Source organism: Silene latifolia, chromosome 1 (assembly GCF_048544455.1).
Source record: "Silene latifolia isolate original U9 population chromosome 1, ASM4854445v1, whole genome shotgun sequence".
NCBI classification, from domain to species: Eukaryota; Viridiplantae; Streptophyta; class Magnoliopsida; order Caryophyllales; family Caryophyllaceae; genus Silene; species Silene latifolia.
The window spans coordinates 1,152,211-1,165,446 of NC_133526.1; the positions used below are offsets into that span (position 1 = coordinate 1,152,211).

At 39.0% G+C, this 13,236-nt stretch overlaps 1 long non-coding RNA gene across 2 annotated transcripts; it reads left to right on the forward strand.

Annotated features, from left to right (window-relative positions):
* Window positions 1-689: 689 nt before the first annotated feature.
* LOC141591782 (uncharacterized) lies at window positions 690-6,359 on the forward strand. Of its 2 annotated transcripts, none has more exons than XR_012520980.1 (4): window positions 690-905; window positions 2,055-2,166; window positions 4,710-5,017; window positions 5,642-6,359. It is a non-coding gene; the product is annotated as an uncharacterized LOC141591782 (long non-coding RNA). The 2 variants fall into 2 exon arrangements; XR_012520981.1 differs by having other exon boundaries at window positions 5,715-6,359.
* Window positions 6,360-13,236: the final 6,877 nt, after the last annotated feature.

A 13,236-nucleotide genomic window follows, 5' to 3' on the forward strand; every position in this document is an offset into this window, starting at 1 on the left:
ACTAACTAATATAGGGTAATAAAAAGGATAAAACGAGCCTAAACGAGCTTATGGTCCGAGCTCTATTAAGCTCGGAATCGGCTCGTATGTGGTTATACTCGGCTCAAAATCCGTTCGGAATCAGTTTTGGCCTATTTCGACCCGAGTTTTGTTCGAGTTGATTCTAAAGGCTCTCCGAGCCGGCTCAAATCATTTACAACCCTAGGGCTTATTGATATATTGCAACCAAATTTGATATGGTCCGTTTTTTTATCTTACATTATTTTTTCCGATATTTTTGTGTAACTCAAACTAAGTTGTTTAAATTATACAAATGTGTTTGTGTAGCAAGTAGAAGCTGACGAGTCTAACTCGGCCCCGAGCCCCAACAAATTAGACGTGAAAATGTTACAAATCAAACCGGTGATGACCTGATTAGGTCTGCCCAAAATCAAACCCCACTCGAAGCCAAGTAAAACTGACCCAAACCCTAAAATTATCATAAATACCTGACCTGACCCATAAACGAGTCTGATAATGACCCGACCTAACCAACACACGACCCAAATCCTACTCGTCTTGACAAATCTATCTAAACGACTCGACACGACAATGACTCGTACCCGACTCGAACTAAGAATTGACTGGACCAACCTGACCTTTAAGCGACCCAAACCCAAACCGAACATAGTCATAAAACGAACCCGACCCGTCTCGACCAAACTTTACCCGAAAAACCCGATTGCCACCTTAACAACAAACTAAATTGAATTCCCCCTTTTCGAACCCTAATTCCCGCGAAACCATAATCCAATCGAATTCCCAAATCTTCCAAGAACATCATAATTCAACAAAATTCCGGTATATGTTCGATCGCATTGTAAGTGCCCCACATTATTCCAGTAACAGTGATTAATATTACGAAGGTATAATCACAAAATTATTCATTAACCTAATTTTTGTTGTTATAAGTGAATTCATTGATTAAATCCGTATGATTCTTCTTTATTAAACATGTTAATATTGTTGAAGTAGTTAGTAGGGATTGATTTTAATTTTTTGATTGCTAGAAATTGTATTATGATACTGTGATTATCGTGAAAATAAGCTTAAATTATTAAGTATCTTAATTGTTGGTAGAAATTGTGTTTATTGGAGTAAATTACTGATCATATTGTGGAATTGGCGTTTTTAAATAAGCTTACTATACAAATTCTTATTTAAGACGGTTGTAAATGTTTTATCGGATCCAAAGCAGCTCATATATCCGGTTAGTAATGAACATTATAATTATAATGCTAGAAATATGTTAAGAGAAGCTCAAGAAAAGAAATGGAATCAATATTAAGAGAAGCTCTGTTTAGTAAAGTCTCTTGATCATTATTTCAGTTTCTCGCGGAGCATACCATGGTATCTGAAGGGCTACTGGCTATAGAGGGTATGGAGGGTTGAATGTAGTCATGCTTGCTAATCTAAATACAACACAACGACTACTTTCGGAGCATAGGTAGTGAAACTTGCATCATGTTGGGGGTAGCAACGCAAGTCCCACATTGAGGAGACTTGCCTTGTTTATACGAGACCCTCTACTCCATTAGTATGAGATCTTTTTGGAAGGAGCCCAAAAATAAATCGGGCTTGGAAAATTTCCAGTCATAATTGACTCAAAAAAAAATATATCCTACTTTTTGATAAAAGATGTACGGAGCTAATATTTGTGAGGTTGAGACATTTTTGTGACTCGATCTTCCTTGTGGTGGGGGTGGGGTGCTGGTGGCTTGCAGCCTTGCAGGGGCGGTCGACGGTCGTCCCACTGTATAATGGAACAATACGCCTTTTTTTCTCTTTTCTTTCTAATTTACCCTATACAATTAGTAACCCCCCCTACCGGTAAATCCTGGTTCCACCATTGATTTGGAGCCTGTTAAAATTAATGTTAGTTGTATGCTTAATATTATAAATGATACGTAGTATAACAGATGTATTCAAGATATTCAGTTAGAACTTAAGAAATATTGCAGCAAAATACACTAGTGTTTCCTAATGCACTCAGCCTTTCTGAGAATTACATGCAGGAGATTGCAACATTGGAACATGGGCTCCTTTCGTTCACTTCAAGCTTATTCCGATAAACTGATCAACAAACCAAGTCCCCTACTCCTTCCAAGTAGGAGTACCTATGAATCAGTAAGTATACAAAAGCTCTATACTCTTTCAAAATGTCAATAACGGTTTGCATTAGTTTGACAGTCGTTGATTGAATTGGATCTTCCAACAAAATGATCTATGCAACTAATCATCATGCTGATCATGACAACCTCTCGAGTTATAAATATTATGCGTTCAACTTGGACTTATGCCGTCAACTTGACAGTGTTAATCTTGTAAGCATGATAGAATGATCTTTAGAAACCAGATTTGTTTGTTCATTTGACAAATCTCTAAAGTTGTAATCATCAGTTAGTGAATAACTAACATTATTTGAGTAGCGTTGTAGTAGTGAACGATCGCCAACGTGAACATCTTAGGGGGAAAGCAGTTATTCTTGCTTTCATCGTGTTTGTCAGTTTTAGGGCACATGATAAGTTATGGAGGTCTTGATAAAATCCATAAGTGCATAGCATTGATAGTCAGCGCGTAGCCAAAAATAGTATTTGTATGGGGTTATTTTAGCTCTGCTAACAATTATTCCCTTTTATTACGGGGTCTTGAAGCTGTATATTTTTCGAGCAAGGCAAAATACCTGATGTAAAATATTCTTTAAGGTGGCTACGCTTTGTTGATAGTTGATTGTGCAGAGTCCATTCTGTGTGTAATTGTTCAATGGTGTTAAATATGCTGAGAGTCCTTTCTGATGTTTTCAAGTCTTTTATGGCATTTATGCCAGTACTTTGTCTTGAGTTGGATAAGAGCATTTGTTATTTAGCACGTATTTATGTATTGCATATAATGTGGCTGGACCATTCAACTAAGAATTCTGGCGAGCGTAGTGAGACACGGAGGATTACAAATGACGGGTGAAACAGAGGTGATAAAAGCGAAGGCATACTTGAGCTTTTACGGTATTAGATGCCCATATCAGGCTTGGGGCCCCAAGACCTGACATTGCCTTGAGTTTGCATTTGCCTTTGTCACTTTGCCTTAGTTATATATTTTATGGGACACTTTAGGTATATTTATAATTATAGGATTATGGGGCCCCCATGTAAGAGGGCTGCATAGGGAGGCCAAGATAGGTATGACTATGAGTATACTTTTTTACCTCAGGCAACACTCATTTAGTGAAAGAGTGAGGCTCTGTATAAGATAAGGGAACACGCATGGGTTGAAGCTAGAAGAGATTCAGACTTACCGATAAGGTAATCATTACTGGTCTATGATCGAGTTTGGTTGTGGACTATGCTTCTGGGAAACCTTTTTTCATCAATCTGTTTTTACCAAAGCTTCCTTTCCATTGTTACTAATATAAACTGCCAGGCTTATGATGGAGTCTACACTCTCAAAAGCTACTCGTGCATAACCTGATTGCTCTAACATGGTAACTGAACTACGATATATAACGCACAACGTTGAAGAGCAAGTGCAATCTCAAAAAAGACAGGCAGCGTTTCTTAGTGACCTTGCTGGAAGAACCACTCCCAAAGGTCTTCACTGCCTTTCTGTGAGACTCACTTGAGTATTTCACATTTCAGTCCGAGCAGCTAACATTCCCGACGAACAAAATAATTACAACTGTATTTTATGTCACTGTGTTGTCTTCTCTGGCAATGTCTTAGCTGCAGTGGTCGTGAATTCCAATGTCAAATACCCTAGTAAAGTAGTAACGGCCTCCCTTTCGACTTGTATTTTTTGGTTATAGATTTAAACACCTGTCTTTTCACAACCCCAAATCTATACTTTATTCGCTTCTTCTTTTAGTTAAGTTTGTGCCTACGAAGGTCTAGAGTTTTCGATGCTTCTGTCGTTGTTGGCTTTGTTTGCACTCCTTTTGGCTATACGATTCTTCTGTAGGGTTGCATTTGAACCTGAATTTGATATTTTGCTCTCTTTTTGTGGAGCTTCCAATTGAGAATTGTCTTTAGTCTATAATGTGCTAGTGTGTAGCTAGTATCTATCCTTCTTTTGTTTGTTACTGAAGCTAGTTTTTTTTGGCTTATAATGTCAATAAAGCTAACATTTAGCCTTAAATGTACAACTTCCTTTTTGTTTTTGTTATTGTTGTTGTTTTCTTCTTCTTCCTTTTTCTTTTCCCTAGTTGTTGAAACGAAAGCGGCTCGTTCTACCGACACTCTCTAGAGTCTAGACAGTGATTTTGTTAAAATAGCAATAACTTAAAAGCAGGGATGTCGTGTTTTAATATATTTCACTCTTTACCCGGTGTCTTCGAAAAAGCTTACTTTAGTCTTCAGGCTCAGCTCTAGGTTTTCCAGTTGTATGTTAGGGTTTAGCCTTTCTGGTGTCTTATGCTCAGTTTAGGTTGGGTTTCTCAGTAACAGTGATGTCAGTAAGTTATGCGTTTCATTCACTGAATCACACTGATGATACTGCTGTTTTTATTATACCTGACTAAAAGATCTTCGATCCAAGGAAGATGATTAATAAGTGGCGTTATATTCCGATAGTTTCCTCAACCTTTTTACTGAAACTGCTGATTTTCAAGTATGTAATGGGACCATATTACCTGCACTTAAAATTCAGAATGTGATTTAGATGCCTTCACATTATTGCAGCAGCCTGAGGCCTGAGAGAACTGTGTTCATGTGGTGACCGATACTCCAAACTCCGCTGCAATTTTTGTTAAATGATCCTCCAGGAAAAGCGACCATCCATTGTGACATGATTTCAAGAGTTGTCCACATATGAATCAGTACCGGAGTTGGGCAGTCTCTGGGGTCCCCATATGAAGGGAAAGATCAACGAAGTGGTGAAACACACAAACAGGAAGAGTCGTCCTATAGGAGGATGAATTTGTTTGACCTACAGTGGAGGCGTCATGATCTGACTTTTAGCTATCGTAGATTTGTCTTGACTCTTGAGGGTACGCTAAACTCTCCTTCAATTCCTGTTTATTTTTCCATGTTTTTCATATTATTTATTGTTGTGTTCTCTTTGTATGTTTTCACTTTCACTGATGTGGACTGTGGAGTATACTGACTGTTGCAATATAGCCTCCTCATTATTTATTCTTTTTGAAAGTAGCTCACATTTTATTGGATTTGGAATATGATGAACTGAAACAAAATCTCACTCAACTTTTTGCACGTCTTATATTGTAAAGTAGTGGCCGGTCGATCCAATATTAGACGGAATTTTTACTATAAGGCATAAGCTATCTAGAAACCTGTTATGAAGACTTTTTACACGGTGACGTGAGGCAGTAGGCATGATTGGTAATGTTTTTTCAAGTTACTAGTACTTTATCGATTTTTCAGTTACCTGCATGGTTTCCGATCGTACATTTTTTATTGTCCTCAACCTTTTCCCTTTTGGAAAGTCCAGTCCAGTGGACTCGATCCCCCTATCGGAAGGACCTGTACACCAGATTAGCATGTGATTGGGATTACTTAGTACTGCTATCGATTTTCTAGTTTTTTTTTTTCCTCTGTAGTGTGCACCAAAGTGATTGAAGTTCTTTTTACTTATTTGTCTATTTGTCTATTAGGGGTATATTTCTCGCAGTTGCTTGAATTCATCATTTACGCACAGCTTCTCTATATGTACTTATATGGTTGCAGGAATGCAGGGTCATGAAAAGCCTCTTTGTAAGACAGGAACTTTGCCTTTAGGGTGGGTTATATTTTTTAATCGGACAATCGCGTTGGACCCACAAATCCACAATGACGATTTCTTGAGTTAGGCTTGACTCGGAAATCACAACCGATCAAATTGAACAGGGAGCAATCAGCCAGTCATTCATTATGACGGAATCATAAAACTGTGGTTGGATATCGGGATTAAGAAGTACAAGGGATGTCATGTTTGCTCATCCTTACTTGCAACAATGCACGCAACAGTGTTTGTTTGAGACGGGAATCAGACATTTAGTTGCCAGCTTCGCCACCTTCGCCATCTTCCTACAAATGAGTTCATTCTTTCTTTCGTCTGTCCATAGAAACATTCTCCTTTTGGTTATTCCGAGCCTAACATTCTTAGCTGATCCGAGCTGGTTTATAGGAGTAATGAGGAAAGAATGAGAATTTAAGCGGATTCTTCTAGTGATAGTTGTTCTACTTGTATCTATAACTCGTTCAGGTCTTCAGGAGCCCTAATGTATAAGCTATGAACCGCGAACCACGAATACTTCTTTTTAAGTTGCATTTTTTATGTGGTGTAAAATGAGTTTATCAATAGTATCTGATCGGATAAGTATCCGTGTGTAATTTTCGGCTTTTGGATACACAACGTCACATAATCTTATTTCAACTATTGTATAGTACTCCGTATTACACAAATAAGTAGTAGATACCCTCATTAATGTAGCAGATGACGTGGTACACCCGGTGTACCCAAGAATTTTTCGTAAATAAGTGTAAACAAAATAAAATAATGTAGTATATAATTGAAGTAGTCTTAATTAGTCATCTGGAAACATCCGACCTCATTATTCCAATATTCCTCCATTTGCGAGACCCTTAAGGATCACGGCTACTGATTTTGCACCCAGAATCGATCAAAGTAGATGCAATTGGCACAATTTTTCCGGTCGCAAGTCAAACAAGTCCGGATACTTGCAATCTTGTGAGAAAGGTTTTTCGGCCATGGATAATCAAGCCTAAAAAGCGCAACTTCATCAGGAATAAAGATATTGTGCGTCATATCGAGATAGGATAGATTCTTAAGGCCATCGAGTATCATAGATATCCCTGTAAAAGAGAAATAAAAAGCCGGAATACCCAAACGATCCAGGAGAGGAAAACCTTCAGCAATCACTGATGCTATATTATTTGCGAGCCAGACCCGAATGTCATGCCTTCCAAATAAGGTCAGCGTATGAACTGATTTGCAGCACATGGCCAGATCCACAACCATGGCGTGATGAAGATGTGCACGTTCCAAATTCCTCCAATATCGAAACATTACACCACTGATGTTAAGGTAGCGCATCTCATAAATTAGCGGGTATAATTTTTCATCAGACGAGCTCAACTTAGCCGGAGAAACAACACTTTTCAGCGCAGGCAACCTACCACCAACATTCACAATAATGAATTTTTTTCGAAAACGGGCATTTTTCACAAATTAATTATCAAATTGGGTCGACTTTCAAATTTATTACCCAAAATGGGTCAACGTCATCACCGAACCTAGGCTCGGATCCAAGTCGCCAAGTCGTTCAACGACTATACCCAAAGTTTCACTTAATAGACAACCAAACATGATGTTTGCCTTTTAGAGCAAGTCGCCACCCGAACTGGCGATCAAGACTGAAGTCGCCAAGCACCTAGGCGACTGGGCGAGGACTGCAAAGCGCTTTGCAAAAATTGATCCGCACTCGAAAACGCTAGGTGGGCTGGCGATTTTTTTTGCAAGTCAAAGCCCAAGAATGAAAACGCCAGGTGGGCTGGCGATCAAAATGAAAATGCAAGCAAAGTCATTGTGCAAGTCAAAGCCCAATAATTCAAGTCCAAAATGTGGTGGAAAATTTGGATGCTAAAGAAGAGCTTAAGATGCCAAAATACTTAAGATGCCCTCCTTAATGCTCTTAATCGCACTCATAAACAAGGCATTTAAGCACCAACTTTGGATACCTTGAGCATTAACTAGAGGATTAAAGTTGCCCGAGCTATGACATCATGTCCCCGATCGGGGTTGGCACCCTTTAGTCACATCCGTTACCTCCTTGTTTTCCTATAAATAGGAGGCTTATGCTACGACTTCAGAAACCAATTTCTTACATATATTTTTATTCCAAAATTCTCTCTAAATATTAGTAGTTTAGTTTAGTTTAGTTTAGCTTATATTAGTTTGTTACAACATTTCTATTATCAAGTTCAAGATTTATTCCAAGTTATTCCCAAGTTATTTCCATTTGCAATTGTTCTTCTATTTCCATTCAAGGTAAATCTATCTTTATTTTAATTATGTTTATCATTTCAATTGTCATTAGTTTAGTTTACATTTACATTATGTTAGAGTAGTTTCTTTTGTTTAGGAAATGAAGGGAGCCATGCATAAAAAGTATTTGTAACATGATAAACTAGGATAATATAATATTGTCTAATTGTTTCTATCACATGTTTGCATCGTCACGTTTAATATTTGTTTAAAGGTCTTATTCATCGATTAAGTTTGTTCATTCGTTCTAAAGTCGAGAGGCACGAAATTGAATTAGACTAAGCATGTGTAGTAGGACGACCTAGTCATTGACGAGAGTTTCTCTACGACCCGGTCTATGGTTGACACTAATGCCGTAAGGTGGGTGTCTCTAAACCTAAACAATTAACGTTTCATCAAGTCCTATGTTTACTTTAAGCATTTACATAATTTACATGTGTGACCCGACTTCCCTAGACTCCTTTTATCATATAGTTTATTATTTTCTAATCATCAAACCAACCAACAAACCAATTCAATCGATAATCTACCAAGGTAAAATTCAATCCATAACAATTAATTAATAACTCCCATCTCCTTTGGGTTCGACCCCTAAGTATTACATTCATTTGTTGCCTAGGGTATAAATTTTATCTTTGTATAGGTACGCGATAAGTCTATCATCTACCCCTCCAACCAACATGGATACATCCCTATACAACTTGACACATGACACCGACTCCCCAGAAGGTATAAACACATCATCTTTTATAAGCTCAAACTCCCCCAAACCCATAGACAAAGCATGGCCTCTAGACACAAAAGAGTGTGTTGCCCCAGAGTCAAACAAAATAAAAGACGGTGTATTATGAACAAAAAAGGTACCGGTAACCACATGAGCATCGTTCTCAGCTTCCTGCTTGCCTATCATGAACAGCTTGCCGCTGCTTTTCTGACCTCCATCCTGGACCGAGGTGTTAGAAGTACTCGGCTTGGCTGCCGAATTTTGGGTGACAAAGTTATTCGGGCGCTGGTAAGATCCTCCACTGTTGCGGTTAAAACTGCCATTGTTATTCTGCCCTCCACGATTACCCCACGACCCAGATGGCCTGTTGCTAGCAAAACTCTGACTTGGACCCTGAGAGAAACTCCCTTGATAAGCTCCTGAGGCTCCTCCAGCTCAGGCACTCGTACAGTCATGCCTCTTGTGGCCTATGCCACCACAGTTGAAGCACGTAAGGTTCGTGTTGCCACTCGCGCTCCGTCCACCACCCCTACCCCATGCTCGCGATCCTCCAGAGAACCCAGCACCTCCTGAAAAAGTCCTTGCCTGACCAAAGTTGTCCTTCTTGTTACCCGACTAGTTGTTATTCCTACTCTCTACTTTCCTCTTCGCCGCAACGGTTCTTTCTGTAGCTTCCTTGGATAGATCAACTAACCTCTCTGCTTGTCCAGCCCTCAAGTACACATCTTTCAGATTGGTGATAACCCCAGCTGGTAACCGGTTCATGATCTTGGGTGCCAACCCCCTTTCAAAACGAAAAGCCAAACCCCTTCGCTCTAGCTGCATGTCTTCCGCATAGCGAGATAACTCAAGGAACCGGTGATAGTACTCGATGACCGTCATATCCTTAGTCATGGTAAAGGAATCGAACTCATATCTCATCTTGCGACGGATATGCTCCGGCACAAACTGCTCCCTCATAGCGCTCTTCAAACCCGACCACAGTATATTACCGAGACCCTCACCCTGGTAGAAAACTCTGGCGTCTTCTTTGACATTCTGCCACCATACTGCGACCTCACCCCTTAGGTAGTACACTTCCTGCTCAACAGCCAACTCTGGCGGACACTTCACTACCTCAAGGAGACTCTCCATCTCACGGTGCCAGTTATCGAGCAACTTTGGTTCCCCGACGCCCTCATAAGTAGGTGGGTTAAAGCGGGCGATGATAGTGCTCAGGTGGGTAGCATCTACCGGTTTCTCTGCCCCCTTACCCACGTTCTTAAGAGCCTTAAGAAGCGCCTCTTGCTGCTCGATCATACGGGCTACCTCATCTGTGGACATCTCAGATGCTTGGGTATACGCGGCTGACCTCTTTGGCGACATTTTGAGCTGATAAGAAGCAGGGAAACGTAAGCACAAAAGCATACGGCTCAAAATATAGACGATCCTCCGCCAAAGAAGCACTCGGCCGAGTATGGTGATATACTCGGTCGAGTATGGATTACTCGGTCGAGTATCACTAATACTCGGTCGAGTAATCCACTCCAGTAGCCAACGTCAAAACACAAAAATCATACTCGGTCGAGTATGAACAGTACTCGGTCGAGTAAACACAACGAGTAGCTACTGCTACGCATACTCAAACAAAACTCGTTCGAGTGCTTAGTTACTCGGCCGAGTACTCCCTACTTGGTCGAGTACCTGCCCTGCTCGGCCGAGCCAGGCTAAAACGAGCTACAACTATATATAAACGTATTCTACACATGCCTTTCTATCCAAGGATAAATACAATACATCACCAATTGAAGAGTCTATTGATCCAAAATACTCAAGAGGGGCGGGGGGGGGGGGGATTGAGGATTTAAAACTTTTGAAAGCTTTTTCGATTATGCGTATGTAATTGATTATTTAAAGTTTATTGATTAAACTTTAACTAATCAACTAGTGAATGAAAAACGAAATAAACAAACGAACGAAAGAAAGAAGAGACACACAGATTTTGAAGTGGTTCAGTTTCACAAGTCGAAACCTACGTCTACTATTCTCGATTAATAAATTTAGTACCTTTCTACAGATTACAAATTTACTAACCCAACTCGTACAACTAACTCTAGCTGTAACTCAATGAGTATCGTTAAATACTCGAGTGACTAACTTACGCTAATAAGAAAGCACTAATGATTCTTGCAAAGGTTCACGTTAATGAACAAGTAAGAAATCAACTAAGCATTATTATCTTATAACGATATCAATAAGAACGAGTATACGAGTTTAAAACACACGACCTTTCAAAAATAACAAAAACGTTTTTCTGCTTTAAAACACACGTTTTGCTTTGTAAAAATAAGATCAATTTTTATGCTTAAGGTCTCTACTTTAAATGTAGTAAAGAGCAAAGTATTTATAGGGAGAAAAGAATAAGGCAACTCGATTTCTAAAAACCCTAATGGCCGAATATAGGAGATATGTTAACAAATCATATCTTCTATTATTTCTTTCCTAAAAAGCCTTAAAAGATAATAAAGAATATTCCAAAAGATAGAATATAATTTATTCAAATATTATCTTTACTATAAATTCTAAATATGATAAGATTTCCTAAAATAAGAATATCTCTTATCATAAACAAATATATTAAGCAAGATATATAAGATATGTAAGGATATTATTATAGAATAAAATCTTTACCAAATACACCTTAGGTTACACGAGATATCACGGCTCATATGCCTCATGACTCGTGCAAACCCTAGCTCAATATATGGGTTAGAATTTAGGTTTTAAGATAGGCTTTGTTAAAACCCTAATTAGTAGCATGGTCCAACTCATAAGTTGGCCCAAAACAACTACTAGTCAACGTTCAACATAAAACCGAACTTCGCACTAAACCGAGCTTTATTAAATAAATACTTTTATCAAAACATTTAAAATAAACTTTAAAACAATTTTGAAACATTATATGTCGTGTATAATAAACTCAGCATCTCAATGTTATAGTAGGAGAGCTATAACATTGAGCTCTTTTACTAGTAATGTTATAGCTGCAAAGCTATAACTTTACCAATTCAAGAAACTCATTCTTGATTATCATTACAAGATAATCACTTATACTATTCTAATCTTCAAGGAGATCTTCGAGTATAGGCTACGTCATCATCCAAGCTTCAATAATCTTTAGATGGACTTTGTCTTCACATAAATCTTGAATGAATTTTTACATCGTTTGATCTTGAATAGAGGCTTGACTATTGTATACTTCCATCACACTTTCCTTTGTTGCTTGTATTAAATAAGTTGAATCTATAATACTTAGACAAACGATTACGCGCAACAAGTATATAAATTATAAAGCACCTTGACATCATCAAAACATAAACATATAAGCTATATGGTTCAACACCAATCTTAAAAGCAATGTAATAAACACGTAACATACAAACATATTCTATACTAAAATCCAAAGTTAACAAATCTCGTCACATTTTCACATACTACCGCATTCCACCTCTTCTATCACATTATTCAACCATGCAAGTTTCCAAGTACCACACACATTCATTGACTTAATATACAACAATTTTCCCCCTGGTGACCGGTTTGAGATCGTAAGGGCCTTAATGCGACTTTGGGACGTCTCCCAAGTCTTTGCGGTAGCTCCAAACAACTCTCTCCGGGTTCATTTTATTTAGACTCCCTAAGTTCATTGGTTTCATTAGTTTTAGGTGCCAGAATCGTCGCTCTGATATCACTTTGTAACACCCCCTCATACCAAGGTACCTTACCAGACTACCCCAAAGATGAAAGGTCATACCATCTCGGTTGCCCGAGGTTAGTATATCAAAGTTAACGATCCAACCACAATTATTAAAGTGTAATGAATAAAGTTTACATGTTCTCAAAAACCAAGAGCCAAAGTACAACGGTGAAAGTCTAACAACTATAAATGAAAACTAAGTCTCTTGTCGGCGGAAGCTAGACTCGAGTGATGACTCCCCCTGACTGTCCCATAGCTAAAGAGCTCCATCACCTGTCTCAATCTGCTCATCATCCCCGAATGGATCACCAAGATTTTATAAAACAACAACGGGGTCAGTTACTGCAGAATCAAAGTAAGACAAGTATAAAACATAACCAGCTGATCAACAACCATCACCATCTCCCATTATCACACAGTAACCGACTGCACACTAAAGTGTGTAGCCCTGCCAGATTATACCCATCGCAACAGGTAATTCTCACCGCCAAAAACCGCAAATCAATCCCCACCTAAGCCCCGCTCATCAACGAGCGATAACCCTGTCCATTAATGTGCACATTCCCACCTGTGGCAGGTTCTACAGAGGGCGAAACTAGGGTGTGAAGACCACTCCCGCAAGTGACTCCACTCAACCGAGGACGCACCTCGCGAACCGTTATCATCAACATCATCACGACACCAACCCCAATACTCCAACAACAAGATCAGTAGATAATCACTATAACAATTACAATGATCA